This window comes from Oncorhynchus gorbuscha, linkage group LG08, assembly GCF_021184085.1.
Source record: "Oncorhynchus gorbuscha isolate QuinsamMale2020 ecotype Even-year linkage group LG08, OgorEven_v1.0, whole genome shotgun sequence".
Taxonomy (NCBI): Eukaryota; Metazoa; Chordata; class Actinopteri; order Salmoniformes; family Salmonidae; genus Oncorhynchus; species Oncorhynchus gorbuscha.
Window position 1 is genome coordinate 13,409,092 of NC_060180.1, and position 11,862 is coordinate 13,420,953.

At 40.5% G+C, this 11,862-nt stretch overlaps 1 protein-coding gene across 6 annotated transcripts in view; it reads right to left on the minus strand.

The window, feature by feature from the left end:
- Positions 1 to 8,050, minus strand: part of LOC124041221 (pleckstrin homology domain-containing family A member 1-like) — a 32,028-nt gene extending 23,978 nt beyond the window's left edge. For all 6 annotated transcript variants that reach the window (XM_046358559.1, XM_046358558.1, XM_046358561.1 and 3 more), the window contains exon 1: positions 7,923 to 8,050. The gene's annotated coding sequence lies outside the window, so the exon portion shown is untranslated. The remainder of the gene's footprint in view (positions 1 to 7,922) is intronic.
- Between the last annotated feature and the right edge of the window lie 3,812 nt (positions 8,051 to 11,862).

The following is an 11,862-nucleotide window of genomic DNA, read 5'->3' on the forward strand; positions in this document are numbered from 1 at the left end:
GAAGAAATCAAAACTATGAAATAACACATATGGAATCATGTAGTAACCACAAAACAAAATATATTTGAGATTCTTCAAATAGCGACCCTTTGCCTTGATGACAGCTTTGCACACTCTTGGAATTCTCTCAACCAGCTTCATGAGGTCACCCGGAATGCATTTCCATTAATAGGTGTGACTTGTTTCAGGTTAATTTGTGGAATTCCTTAATGAATTTGATCCAATCAGTTGTGTTGTGACTAGGTAGGGGTGGTATACAGAAGATAGGGCTATTTGGTAAAAGACCAAGTCCATATTATGGCAAGAACAGCTCAAATAAGGAAAGAGCAATGACAGTCCATCATTACTTTAAGACATGAAGGACAGACAATACGGAAAATTGCAGTCGCAAAAACCATCAAGCGCTATGATGAAACTGGCTCTCATAAGGACCGCCACAGGAATGGAAGACCCAGAGTTGCCTCTACTGAACTTATCCTCTGCGGCAGAGTTATCAGCCCCAGAAATTGCAGCCCAAATAAATTATTCAGAGTTCAAGTAATAGACACATCTCAACATCAACTGTTCAGAGGAGACTGCGTGAATCAGGCTTTCATGGTCGAATTGCTGCAAAGAAACCACTACTAAAGGACAACAATAAGAAGAAGAGGCTTGCTTGGGCCAAGAAACACAAGCAATGGACATTAGACAGGTGGACATTTGTCCTTTGGTCTGGAGACCAAATTGTAGATTTTTTGGTTCCAACCGCCGTGTCTTTGTGAGACACGGTGTGGGTGAACAGATGATCTCTGCATGTGTATTTCCCACCGTAAAGCATGGAGGTGGTGTGATGGTGCTTTGTTGACAACACTGTAATTTATTTCAAATTCAAGGCACACTTAACCAGCATGGCTACCACAGCATTCTGCATATATACACCATCTCATCTGGTTTGCGCAGTGGGACTATCATTTGTTTTTCAACAGGACAATGACCCAACATACCTCCAGGTGTCAGACGACCTGGCCTCCACATTGGCCCGACCTGAACCAAATTGAGATGGGTTGGATGAGTTGGACTGCAGAGTGAAGGAAAAGCAGCCAACAAGCCCAGCATATGTGGGAAGTACTTCAAGACTGTTGGAAAAGCATTACAGTTGAAGCTGGTTGAGAGAATGCCAAGAGTGTGCAAAGCTGTCATCAACGCAAAGGGTGGCAATTTGAAGAATCTCAAATATAAAATATATTTTGTTTTGATTAACACCTTGTTGATTACTACATATACGTGCAGGATATGCTGTGTTGACAAATATGCATATGCAGCTGTAGGTTTTTAAACCTCCACTCTAGCATTCATGACACACATCTTTCTATCTTCATACTTTTATTTGGGTTTCTATGCAAAGTATATGATTGAATGTTTCTTTGAGCCTGCAGCTAGTTACTTGAAATGAGACAATCATGCATAAACATGATTGAAAAATGTGATTCACTGACAGAGAAAGTTAACAAAACACTAGCCTCCTGAGCAGGTAAATTGACAGTTAAATATCTGGCTAAGCTAGTCAATTTGGATAGCTTTCAAAGAATTGATTAAATGTGACCCGTTTCAGGAAAGTAGGCACTTGTCGCGAGTCACTACGTCACAGGAAAGCCGTTTGAACAAACTTTTTATTTTTATCAAAATGTGTTTTTTTTTGGCAGAAATGCCTTCTCGAACGTGAACGTATGTGACTTAATTACAAACGTGTATGTCATTTGTAAATACGAATAAAATTGTTAAATTACGAGCCTAGTTGGTTTAGCCACAGAAAAAGACTAAACTTCCCGCTAGCCATGATTGGCTGAGATAATGAGTGGGCTGGACATGCTGAGAGATGAGTATGGATTGGTTTGCCATTTAGCACCATTCTGTCTATTTGAGATGGTCAGTATATCTAGGTAATCCTGTCTAATGCAGCTTTAAAAATGTATTGCGTAGTAAAACTGTATAAGCCTAATGTCAAGTTAAAGTGTACTGTTAGCTAGCTAACGTTAGCTGGCTGGCTCGCTAGTTAACGTTACAAATATGTTTTGCTCATATAATTTAAATAAACAAGTCGTTAAGTGGAGGCCATAAGCAAATAGGTAAAGTGGGACAAGACTAAAGAGTTAAATCGTGAAGATGTTTCCACCAAAGGACAGGTCTTTTCATATCCATGGTAGCAAGATGTTATCTATTTTTGCTAACTTTCTAGTAAAAATGTTTTGTAGTGAAATCATGTATTTTGGGATATGAGTACCGAGTATGTACACTTCAGACCATTTTATTGGAAAACTACACAATAATGTTAAAGTTACATTTTTTTGTGATCCAATACGCAATAGCATAATTTGGTTGTAATCCAGACAAGGTAGAAAATGATCTACAATATGTAAAAGATGATATTTCAAAATAAGGTATGTTTTTTTATTTGTAATACATTTTCAAAAATCCAGTTTTTGCTTTGTCATTTTGGGGTATTGTAGATTGAGGATCAAAAACAATTCAATTTTAGAAAAAGGCTGTAATGTTCAAAAATGTGGAAGTCAAGGGGTCTGAATACTTTGCGAATGCACTGTGTGCAGTGGTTCGTAGGGGCAGGGGGTAAGGACTTCATTACAGGATGTTAGGGCAAGGGTATTGAACAGGACAATGTGGTAGTGGTGGTGGTGTGGCTGAGAGGAGGGGTGCTAGTGGTGGATGGAAATGGCCAAGTGATTGAAAATCTGATAGAAATCAAATACCTGGTGTGCCTGAATGATGCCGAGGGACCAGGATGAATGTAGCCAAAAGGAATGTTTGGAGGAAAAAGGGGGAGGCTTGCAAGCCGAAGAACACCATCCCAACCGTGAAGCACGGGGGTGATAGCATCATGTTGTGGGGATGCTTTGCTGCAGGAGGGACTGGTGCACTTCACAAAATTGATGAAATCATGAGGGACGAGAATGATGTGGATATATTGAAACAACATCTCAAGACATCAGTCAGGAAGTTAAAGCTTGGTCGCTAATGGGTCTTCCAGATGGACAATGACCCCAAGCATACTTCCAAAGTTGTGGCAAAATGGCCTAAGGACAACAAAGTCAAGGTATTGGAATGGCCATCACAAAGCCCTGACCTCAATCCTATAGAACATTTGTGGGCAGAACTGAAAAAGCATGTGTGAGCAAAGAGGCCTAAAAACATGATTCAGTTACACCAGCTCTGCCAGGAGGAATGGGCCACAATTCACCCAACTTATTGCGGGAAGCTTGTGGAAGGCTACCCGAAACATTTGACCCAAGTTAAACAATTTAAAGACAATGCTATCAAATACTAATTGAGTGTATGTAAACTTCTGACCCACTGGGAATGTGATGAAAGAAATAAAAGCTGAAATATATCATTCTCTCTACTATTATTCTGACATTTCACATTCTTAAAATAAAGTGGTGATCTTCACTGACCTAAGACAGGGAATTTTTGCTAGGATTAAATGTCAGGAATTGTGAAAAACTGAGTTTAAATGTACTTGGCTAAGGTGTATGTAAACTGTATCAGACACACTACCGTTCAAAAGTTTGGAATCACTTAGAAATGTTCTTGTTTTTGAAAGAAAAGCAAAAAAATAGTCTACTAAAATAACATAAAATTGATCAGAAATACAGTGTAGACATGGTTCATGTTGTAAATGACTATTGTAGCTGTATTTTTTTGTAGTTGTATTTTTTGTTGTTGTTTTGTTGTTGGATATAACAGACTAAAAACACCAAGAAATCAATTCCAAGTGATTTTAATTTAAGAAATCTGTTCAAGTATTCCCATGGATAATAAAGAGAAACGTGTGATCATATAGAAATGTAAGCAAGGTCTGAAATGATTAAGTTTTAGTCAAACATATCCGTTGTGCTACTATCGGTCAATTTGCTGTCTACAAATTATTTGTAATTATTATCATCCGGACCCCCCGACAATCCACTCAAGAAGAAAAAAATACATAATAATAAAATTGTCCCGCTACTGAATTTAGTTGATGATTGCTGCAGTATAGTGTATAATTCGGCAGCCCAGATCTCACTGGAAAGACTAGATATCATACAGGGGCAAGGACTCAGAATATGTAGTGGGGTGTTTCAGACCTCCCTAGTGTCTGGACTACAGATTGAGATGGGGGATATGCCATTGCAGATTAGGAGACAGCAGCTGGCAATGAATTATTGGGTCAACCTACAGGGACATTGGGTGTTTCATCCTGCAAAAGGAATTCTACAGGCATGCTGGGAACATGAGCGAGGACAGAACGAACACAAGCTTTGGGTGGATGGGTGATACTCAGGCAAAGAGAGACGGGACTGTATAAGGAAGGAAGTTTAGCCTCACGGAAGCTATTCCTGTGAACCCACCGTGGCTACTCCCACCTCCAGTAGTTGATCTAGAAGTGTTGGAGAGACTACGGAAAGATAGTGAGTGGTTTGATCCATCTGATTTGTTTAATAGACATCTGGATACTGTATATCAGGATTTTGTGGCCATTTACACTGATGGCTCAAAAGATCCTAGGACAGGACACATTGGGTCAGCATTTGTAGTGCAGGAAAGTGGGGTGGCGGTCAGGAAACCTATTACAGATCACCTGGCTGTATATATGATGGAGCTGATGGGTGTACTGTTGGCCTTGCAGTGGTTGGAAGGCAAGCTAGACAGAGTAGTTACTTGCTCTGACTCATGTGCAGTGTTGATGAGTCTGCAGTCCTTTAGCTCACGTAGCAGACAAGACCTGCTGTATGAGGTACTACAAACCCATGGCAGGGTTAGACAGATAGGTATGCAGACAAGTTTTCTTGGGTCCCAACCCATGTGGGGGTGGAGGGGAACGAGGTAGCTGGTGTACTGGCTAAACAAGCACTTAGTAGTGGGGATGTTGTAGTTTCAATGAGCAAGGCAAAAAGATTGATATGGACAGTGATGGCGCAGAGATGGCAGGAGCAGTGGAATAGGGACACTAAGGGAAAACATATATCCCGAATACAGAGATAAGTCAGGGAGGGGAGGACGGCAGGAAGAGAGGAGGCTATTTTTACAAGACTACGGGTGGGACACAGCCGGTTGAATAAGACTTTAAATGTTATAGGAAAACATCCAACAGGAAAGTGTGATTATTGCCAGGAAACAGAGACAGTGGAGCATGTATAAATGTTATACTTGTAGGAAACCATCCACACAGGAAAGTGTGACCGGCAAACTGTGCCAAAATATCCTCCAAACAATGGCTGTAACACTTTTATACAACGGTTTACCAACATATTCAAATAATGATTGAACATTTTGATGAATTTATTCATAATATTTAATCCTTTCACAAGATATAGTCCCGACCCAAATCTAGGGTTTTTACCTAAGCCGGCTGGTCGTTCGTTCTATCGGTTCAGTTGCTAGAGACGTGACCCAGTTGTTCGTTCTAAATGTTCCATTCCCATAATGGCTGGCAACGTTCTTATTAGAGGTCGACCGATTAATCGGAATCGCTGATTAATTAGGGCATATTTCAAGCTTTCATAACAATCGGAAATCTGTATTTTTGGACACCGATTTGGCCGACTTAAAAAATATAATAATTTTTTACACCTTTATTTAATCTTTATTTAACTAAGCAAGTCCGTTAGGAACACATTCTTATTTTCAATGACGGCCTAGGAACAGTGGGTTAACTGCCTCGTTCAGGGGCAGAACAACAGATTTTCACCTTGTCAGCTCGGGGGATCCATCTTGCAACCTTACAGTTAACTAGTCCAACGCTATAACCACCTGCCTCTCGTTGCACTCCTCAAGGAGACTGACTGCCTGTTACGCGAATGCAGTAAGCCAAGGTAAAGTTGCTAGCTAGCATTAAACTTATCTTATAAAAAACAATCAATCATAATCACTAGTTAACTACACATGGTTGATGATATAACTAGTTTATCTAGCGTGTCCTGCGTTGCATATAATCTGACTGAGCATACAAGTATCTGACTGAGCGGTGGTAGGCAGCAGCAGGCTCGTAAGCATTCATTCAAAGAGCACTTTCGTGCGTTTTGTCAGCAGCTTTTCGCTGTGCGTCAAGCATTGCGCTGTTTATGACTTCAAGCCTATCAACTCCCGAAATGAGGCTAGTGTAACCAATGTGAAATGGCTAGCTAGTTAGCGGGGTGCGCGCTAATAGTGTTTCAAACGTCACTCGCTCTGAGACTTGGAGTAGTTGTTCCCCTTGCTCTGCATGGGGAACAACTACGAGGGTGGCTGTTGAGGGTGGCTGTTGTCGTTGTGTTCCTGGTTTGAGCACAGGGAGGAGCAAGGAGAGGGAAGGAAGCTATACTGTTACACTGGCAATACTAAAGTGCCTATAAGAACATCCAATAGTCAAAGGTATATGAAATACAAATGGTAAAGAGAGAAATAATTATATGATTCCTATAATAACCTTAACCTAAAACTTCTTACCTGGGAATATTGGAGACTCATGTTAAAAGGAACAACCAGCTTTCATATGTTCTCATGTTCTGAGCAAGGAACTTAAACGTTAGCTTTCTTACATGGCACATATTGCACTTTTACTTTCTTCTCCAACACTTTGGATGTCCAGCCAGTGGATCTGGATCAAACGGAAGGACCCTTGCTGGGCTATAACTTCTTGACCCCCCCACCCCCACCTGAGAACCCAATTTAGATCCCTCCAACTTGAGGAGGGCATATGAGGTATGCGCTGCCCGTCTTTCTTGTCCCGACATGTTCATTACTATGGGACAGCTGGAGATCGAATTTGAATATTGAAACAATGTTGCAAATATCGGGGAGACAGACAATAAGGTTTATACAAATCTCTACTGTTGAAAACTAAATGTTAGTCTAAAAGAAATGTGAGATAATGTCCAGATGCTTTTTATAGTGGAGATCAAGTTTATAAAGTGCCTGGGTGGGGCTGACGAGACAGTGGATTGCACAGTCAGATGGAACAGAGTAAATAGGCATTTTAAGGTCATAGATTTAGCAGGTGGTAACTTGTGGAATAGACACCAGCTGGAATGCGGTTTTAACCAATCAGCATTCAGGATTAGACCCACGCCTTGTATAAAGGAGCATACTGAGTAGAATGTCATTAGATACAGTTTCAAATATTTGTTATATTTTTTTTAAAGAAATGTGGCTGGCTGGATTTAGTATCTCCCAGTCTCTGGCCCACAATCCAGTACAGTAGGTGGGGGTAATCCCGAGTGGCGCAGCGGTCTAAGGCACTGCATCTCAGTGCTTGAGGCGTCACTACAGACACCCTGGTTCGAATACAAAATGTATCACAACCGGCCGTGATTGGGAGTCCCATGACCGGCGCACAATTGGCCCAGCGTCGTCCGGGTTTGGCCGTCATTGTATATAAGAATTTGTTATTAACTGGCTTACCTAGTTAAATTAAAAACGACGTTGGATGCCAACCACCGATAAACCCCACCGAAGAAGTAGTAGTCGTTTGGCTAAACAAACGTTATAACGAATTGTGGCTTTTATTTAGGAAGTATAAGGCTAGTTAGCAGCTAAAAACACAACACACTTCTCGTGTAGTGATAATTCTACTTTGCAAACTACTGCTTTATACCTAACTAGTGAAACGCAGAATGCAGCGGACGGACTTTTTTCTCCTTCACTAACGTAGTTAGCTAACGTTACTGGCCTGGCACAGAATGAGCTCTGACAACTAGCTCTAGTTAGCATAACTGTAGCTAACCCATTCATAGACGCTAACTGCTACGGATCAGAAGGGTTTTCGAAAGGTAAACGTTAGCTAACAAACGCATTTCAACTGTTCGCCAGCTTCACGTCAAGGCTTTAACTATAGATAGCTAGCTACCAAAACTTTGTCTCGAATAAACGTTTACATGTATATTTGGCGGCTTGCAACCAGTGCAACTTACTCAAGTTTTCACACAGGAGCTCATTGATTCAGCCTCTCCTCTTGTTATGCTGGGTTGGATGAGTTCCCACTCACTGTATACAACTAATTTTAGGCTGCTACTGTGTGTGTTAAACATGGATTTTTTGCCCCGCCTAGCGGCCAAAATCAGAACTGCTTTTTATAAAATAAACAATTGCAAAGCGAAAACTTTATATTCAGCATCATTTCCCGCTAAAGTACGCTCGTAGCTCCTTTGCCTGATCTAATTGCCGTCACATCAACTAAGTGGCGTGTATTCATGGATGGACCCGAAAAATAACAAAATAATGTATATTTCGTCTCTGTGCTTCATAATTTTCCTTCAATTCGCAAGAGGCTGAATGGGTGCTGTCTGGTGAAAAATGATATGATATTGCTGGCGTCCATAGCGTTGAATAAAGGGAAGCCGGTGAGCGTTTGGCCTCCCTTGATAAAAAAAATAATAAAATAACCAATCAGTGTTGAGCTAAACTGAGAGAACTCAACTGTGAATGGTCCTGGAGCACCAAAAAAAGTGTCAAGGGAAGACAGCTTGGATTTGGCTTCACACCATTCACATCACACCAAAATCAAAATGTAATTTACAGACAAAAATGGATTTGTTGCATCTCCTTTTCTTTGTGGCTAGCTAGCTAGCTAAAATTGTCCCTTTCCTACATTAACCGTGGATGGAGATAGATATTTGGACTTCATTCTCTGTACTGGCCAATGTTTATAATGGCAATTCGGATCCAACCATAAATACATACATTATGCCCCTGGCCTGAAAGGCTTGAAGTTCAACATGTAGCTAGATGTAGTAGGCTAATGTTAACTCTCGAGCTGCACAGCGGTGCTAGAGGCGTCATTACAGACCCTGGTTCGATTCCAGGCTGTATCATAACTGGATGTGAGTCACATAGGGTGGCGCACAATTGACCCAGCATCGTTAGGGTTTGGCCAAGGTAGGCAGTCATTGTAAATAAGAATTTGTTCTTAACTGAATTGCCTAGTTAAATAAAGGTACAAAAATACAAATCAACTAGCTGGTCTGGCATTATAGGCAGGTAGCCTTGGACAACAAAAACTAAAAGTGTGTACTGTATGACATAGTCATAGACCTTTTAGGCAACATGAAAGAGGAGGATGGCATTGACGTTTCTCTACAAGTAGGGTGAATCAACACTACCTGTGCATACAGAAATCAGTACCATGGACAGCAACGTCATATTTAGCTTTGTTTGGACTAAATAGTTATTTCACTGTTTTAAACTAAGCATAGGTGATTAGATGATGTTGCAGTTGAAATGGCGCAGGAATAGTGGAGGCAGTGTCAGTTCTTTGCAACTTGCAGTAACTCTCCCTGGTTCTAAATCAATAGTTGTTTAGTTGGCCGAAAATCTCGGAAACATTAACTTGCTTGGCCATACTGTAGGTCATGTAAACTGTTTGTTTCAATAAATATGTTTTGTGGACTTCACCGACTGATGTTGCTCTCCGGTTTAGTGAAGAAACAAAACTGTGGTTTAATTTATTCTGCCACTGTGTCTTCTTATTGTCTCGGCTTTAGGCCTATATATCACGGTGTCCTGGCATATGAAGTAACAGGTTATAGAGCAAACAATGCAATTATCACAAGACGGGTTGTAAAATAACGCTTTTATTCCTGGCTTGGCTTTTTCGGTGATTTTACCCATGCACCAATACTGCTTCAACGACACCTAATCATTTAATCCGTAAATCGTAAGAGCCAATCAATGATTTTGTGCCCCCCCCCCCCCCCCCATGTGAAAAACAATAATAATAATAATAATAATATATGCCATTTAGCAGACGCTTTTATCCAAAGCGACTTACAGTCATGTGTGCATACATTCTACGATAACAACATTAGACCATTAGACCATAACAACATTAGACCATAACAACATTAGACCATTAGACCATAACAGCATTAGACCATTAGATCATAACAACATTAGATCATAACAACATTAGACCATTAGACCATAACAACATTAGACCATAACAACATTAGACCATAACAACATTAGACCATTAGATCATAACAACATTAGACCATTAGACCATAACAACATTAGACCATTAGACCATAACAACATTAGACAATTAGATCATAACAACATTAGATCATAACAGCATTAGACCATTAGATCATAACAGCATTAGACCATTAGACCATAACAACATTAGACCATAACAACATTAGACCATAACAACATAATAATAATAATAATAATAATAATAATATATGCCATTTAGCAGACGCTTTTATCCAAAGCGACTTACAGTCATGTGTGCATACATTCTACGTATGGGTGGTCCCGGGGATTGAACCCACTACCCTGGCGTTACAAGCGCCATGCTCTACCAACTGAGCTACAGACCATAACAACATTAGACCATTAGACCATAACAACATTAGACCATAACAACATTAGACCATAACAACATTAGACCATTAGACCATAACAACATTAGATCATAACAACATTAGACCATAACAACATTAGACCATAACAACATTAGACCATAACAACATTAGACCATTAGACCATAACACCATTAGACCATTAGACCATAACAACATTAGACCATTAGACCATAACAACATTAGACCATTAGATCATAACAACATTAGACCATAACAACATTAGACCATTAGACCATAACAACATTAGACCATTAGACCATAACAACATTAGACCATTAGACCATAACAACATTAGACCATTAGACCATAACAACATTAGACCATTAGACCATAACAACATTAGACCATTAGATCATAACAACATTAGACCATAACAACATTAGACCATTAGACCATAACAACATTAGACCATTAGACCATAACAACATTAGAACATAACAACATTAGAACATAACAACATTAGACCATAACAACATTAGACCATAACAACATTAGAACATAACAACATTAGAACATAACAACATTAGAACATAACAACATTAGAACATAACAACATTAGACCATTAGACCATAACAACATTAGACATTTACATTTACATTTAAGTCATTTAGCAGACGCTCTTATCCAGAGCGACTTACAAATTGGTGCATTCACCTTATGACATCCAGTGGAACAGCCACTTTACAATAGTGCATCTAAATATTTTAGGGGGGGGGGGGGGTGAGAAGGATTACTTTATCCTATCCTAAGTATTCCTTAAAGAGGTGGGGTTTCAGGTGTCTCCGGAAGGTGGTGATTGACTCCGCTGTCCTGGCGTCGTGAGGGAGTTTGTTCCACCATTGGGGAGCCAGAGCAGTGAACAGTTTTGACTGGGCTGAGCGGGAACTGTACTTCCTCAGTGGTAGGGAGACGAGCAGGCCAGAGGTGGATGAACGCAGTGCCCTTATTTGGGTGTAGGGCCTGATCAGAGCCTGGAGGTACTGAGGTGCCGTTCCCCTCACAGCTCCGTAGGCAAGCACCATGGTCTTGTAGCGGATGCGAGCTTCAACTGGAAGCCAGTGGAGAGAGCGGAGGAGCGGGGTGACGTGAGAGAACTTGGGAAGGTTGAACACTAGACGGGCTGCGGCGTCTAGACCATAACAACATTAGACCATTAGATCATAACAACATTAGACCATAACACCATTAGACCATAACAACATTAGACCATTAGACCATAACAACATTAGACCATTAGACCATAACAACATTAGACCATAACAACATTAGACCATAACAATATTAGACCATTAGACCATAACAACATTAGACCATAAAGTCACTCCTGCATTGTCTTGGCTGTGTGCTTCGGGTCGTTGTCCTGTTGGAAGGTGAACCTTTGCCTCAGTCTGAGGTCCTAATCGCTCTGGAGTAGGTTTTCATCAAGGATCTCTCTGTACTTTGCTCCGTTCATCTTCCCCTCGATCCTGAATAGTCTCCCAGCCC